The following is a 4596-nucleotide window of genomic DNA, read 5'->3' on the forward strand; positions in this document are numbered from 1 at the left end:
TTTTTTTTATACAGAAACTAATTAGTATACTAAGTCCCAAACCTCTTAACGCTAATTCTAAAAATTCGAACTAATCTCAACTTCAATTATAAATTGAACACTTACTATATCTCAGAATATTCATATAGTGTAAACCTCACAAACAAAAACAACATTTTAAAGCACTTCTCTTATGATCTCAAAAAATAAAAAATAAAATCTCTTTTGTAAGAGTGAATGGTTATAAGTGAAACTCTGTAAATAAACTCAAAATTATTTCTCAATTTGCGATTAAAATCACTTAAAAACTAAATGAATGAAATCAATTTGATACCTCAAGGTTATGAACAAATGGTGCACTTAAACACATCACAAAGATTTATATTTATTGTCTTCCAAATTTTCATAGACGTTGGGAACGAATGGAAGAAACTTCTTGACCAAAACACTGTTTCTGGGTTTTTTTTTGTATTTTTTTTTTCAATGCAGAAGACCACTCCTTAAAAGTTGTATAGGGAATTAGGGATCGATCTTTTCGTTTTCAAATTTGACATTTTGGTTCACTTTTATACATGAAGATTGATCCAACTATTTTTTATAAGTATCAATTATTTAGAATAAAAATACCATAAATTTAATTATTTATGATTGACTTAATTCAAATTTAACCATTTTAATCTTTGAAAAAGAAATTTTAAATGTTATGTAATATTCCAAAAATATTTTTACCAACCAATTTAAAATATATAGATTTTAAAATATTTTTAACTTAGATTAAAATATTTTTAATTTAATAGATAAAATTATTTTTATTATTTAACAACATTCTAAAATTCTATAACTAATATGTTGAATCTTGAATCTTAATTTTATTATCTTTCTTCTTTACATTCTGATTTCCATAATAAATATAAATCTTAAATTTATACCACAAAATCATCATACGATATTTCAAGAGTTATTGCATTATCAAAACGAAACTTAAATTTTATTTCTTTCACTCATCAAATAAATTATTATTTATCAAGAATATATACTATGCATGAAATATATTTATCATAATTCATTAATAATTAAAAAATAACTCATCCATTTAAGTAAAAGTACAATATGTTTTAATAATTCCATTAGTTATGACTAATTTATATAAGCCGAAATTAGAAAGCATACATTATGTTCAAAGTTGAAACTTTGACTATCTAAATTAAAACCGCGTCAGCTGGACATATAAAAGGGCGTGCAAATGTGAGCGAGCTTAAAACAGGAAAAAAAAAATCTAAAGTGGAGGGATAAGACAGAAGGAAAGGAAAAGAAAGAAGGATGATGGCACTGTCAGTGAACAGTGTAGTGAAGAGTCTTTACTTTTCCAGCAGCAATGATAACCGCTACAGCCACAGCCACGGCGCTAGTCATAACCATTCCTTCAAACACAACAAGCCACATTTATTTTTAGTTTCGGCCTCTTTAAACCCATCCCCGTACGTTCCCAAATCCAAACCCCAACAGCAGCAACAGCTCTACCAGCCCTTCCGACCGCCACCTTCATCACTCCCCTCGCAATTCGCCACTCTCGACACTGCCGGCCGCATAGAAGTCCTTGCCAACCGCCTCGGCACATGGCACGAGTACGTACCCCTTATCTCCTCCCTCATCCACGATGGCTTTACCCTTCCTTCCATTGAAGAGCTCACCGGCATATCCGGCGTCGAGCAGAATCGTCTCGTCGTCGCCGCTCAGGTCCGGGAGTCACTCCAGCAGTCAAATACTGACCTCGACGTCCTCTCCGCCTTCGATACCAGCGGCGCTGAGATTCTTTACGAGATCCGCCTCCTCAGCACTTCCCAGCGCTCAGCCGCCGCCCGTTACATAGTCGATAATAAATTCCACGGAAAGGGCGCTCATCTGGCGCGTGCTATGAAAGATTTCCTGGCAGAAGAGGGGAGAAAGGGTGGGAGAGTTTCCATTACACTCTCCCCGGAGATTGTCTCTCTTTCATGTATTACCGGCAGAGTAGGGAGCACAACAACCTGCTGAAGGTTGCCGTCACAGAGAAGGCGAAGAATACAGTTCTCGAGGAGTTGAAGGGGAAAGGAGATGGGAATGAAGAGGAGGGGAACGAAGTCGGAAAAGGTGTTCTTGTGCCGGTGGTTAGGTTGAAGTACGGCGAGGTGGCGGAGGCTACCTCGATTATTGTGTTGCCGGTATGCAAGGCGGAGGAGCAGGGAGAAAAAGAGGTTATGGAGGCACCGTTTGAGTGTAAGAGCGAGGGTGAGTTTGGGGTCATCAGAGCGGAGAAGGCGTGGAAGAGGTGGGTGGTTTTGCCTCGGTGAGAGCCGGTAGCTACGGTGGGGAGAGGAGGAGTTGTGGTTTCATTCTTGGATGCGAGAATTTTGCCGTGGAAGGTGAATAAGTATTATAAGGAGGAGCCAATTTTGGTGGTGACTGATAGAGAGAACACGGAGGTGATTGCGGATGATGGGTTCTATTTGGCTAAGGTTAATGGTCACGATGGTTTAATGGTTCATAGGGGTTGGGCATTGAAGGAGGATGGCGTCAAGGAAAGTTTGGGAATGGTTGTATTGGTTGTTAGACCCCCTAAGGATGACATTGATGATCAACTCAGTGATGAAGACTGGGACTGAACCATTCATCATGGTTTCAAATTTCAGATTTTGTTGTTAATTTTACTCTATTTGTATGCACTTTTTAGATAGATTTAGCTGCATTCTTTTGTTGTCTGATGTGTTTTTACCATATATTTATAAGGCAAATAATAAATCAAGATCAATATTAAAAATTTATTAAAATTTATATTTTTGGCTAATATTTAATTAATAATATTTATAAATATAAATTAAAAATATATCGTTAGATTATTAAATTAAAAAAATAATAATAATTAAAAATATTAATAAAAAATAATAAAGTTTATTAGCTTATAAAATTTTTTTCATAAGGCAGACAGGTATAATATTTGGTTGACTGATTTGGTAATAGGGATGGTAAGTTGGTAACGGTAACCATGGCAATAGGACCAACCGTCCAACCCCCATTTTTCGTTTCTATTTTACAAAACTCTGTAAAACTCTCCCGTCCGGCCGTCCCTATCCATGACAGGTTCTCTGCGAATATTTTTAGATTTTTGGATTTTTCATAAAATAAAAAATTGAAAAAAAATTATCTGCATTAATGCAAATCTAATCCACAATATAACATAATTATCAATATTAATACATAATAATGTATTGAGAATAATGCCTTTAATAATAAATTTTAATTTGATTGAATTTTACATATAAAAAAAGGAAATAGAACAATGTTATTTACCAATGAAATACGTTTGACAACTACATATACGTATCTATTGCTTTATAATAAAGTCTTTTTTGTTCTTTCTCTTTCTTTTTTTCAAACTGACGCGCTCTGTTTTTCTTTGCTACGTCAATTTCACTTATCAACTCTAAAATTTCAAACGGTTTCGCTACGTTACTAACAGCATATCTGCCAACTTCTGCTAACTCTTATTTATAATTCTGTTTTATGAAAGTGTGTTCGTGGATGTGTCTAATAAAAATGTCTTTTTTATAGCTGTGTTTAATAAAAGTGTCTTTATAGATATATTTTCTGGATGTGCCTCTTTATATATGTATTTAAAATATATTAATTATTAGACACATCCACGAACACACTTCCATAAAACACAATTATAAATAAGAATTAGCAAAAGTTGGCAGATAATATGTTGGTACCCTATACTTTTCTAATTTCAAATTTCACTGCAAAAATAATTTCCTCTCAAATCATTGTATTATTTTCACTCTATTATTATGCTCTGCTCCAAAATTTTACTTCTATACTGTTAAATTTAACTCCTCTTATTTTCCAATTATCACCCAAGTCCCTCCCAAATTATCCCTCCCTCTTTCCATTTTTCATTTTCTTAAAGACTCCATAAATCACTCCCATTTACCGACGATTCGAGAAAGGAGAAGAGTCCACCGGCAAAGAGTCTTGGTTCTCCACAGGTCGTGTATTATATCCGCAGGCTAGGATTTGTGGTTACCACAGGGCTGTTTTGTTCATCCACAGGCCATAGTTTTGTGATTATGCGGGCCGTGTAGAAGGCGCGTGGTTGTGCCATGGGCCGTGCAATGACGATGGTGATCTTTTCACGGGTTGTGCAAGGAGTGGGAAGTGGCGCCCATCACGACGGGGTCAGGGGTGGTGGTTATGGCAGAGGGAGGCAGTAGGGTGGCGGCAAAGCAATATCTGACTCCGAAGCTCTAAGTCGCCAAAGGAGGTTGACGTGGTTGAAGCGACGAAGCTGAAAGGTGCACATGCTCGAAAATGGTTCGCGAAACCGCTGATGCATCCCGAATGGATGATTGACATTCCCGTAATTCTCTCACAAGACTGGTTCATAGTTCTTACTCTTGATCCTAATTGAATCTTCTAGAAGTTTTTGTTTCAAATAAATTTTTGAATTTGAATTTGTTTGTTTAGCTAGTTCTTTTCTTTTATGTTTAAGGTTACTTTTAGTTCGTGTAACGTTACAAAAAAAATGTTGAGTACCATTGAAAATAATTAAAATTCGATCGCATTTAAATTACCGTTAGA

General features: G+C 35.5%; 1 pseudogene; it reads left to right on the forward strand.

The window, feature by feature from the left end:
• The first annotated feature begins 1141 nt into the window (after positions 1 to 1141).
• On the forward strand, positions 1142 to 2786 carry LOC107618374 (rubisco accumulation factor 1.1, chloroplastic pseudogene; annotated as a pseudogene).
• Positions 2787 to 4596: the final 1810 nt, after the last annotated feature.

Source organism: Arachis ipaensis, chromosome B1 (assembly GCF_059453495.1).
Source record: "Arachis ipaensis isolate K30076 ecotype BB chromosome B1, ASM5945349v1, whole genome shotgun sequence".
NCBI classification, from domain to species: domain Eukaryota; kingdom Viridiplantae; phylum Streptophyta; class Magnoliopsida; order Fabales; family Fabaceae; genus Arachis; species Arachis ipaensis.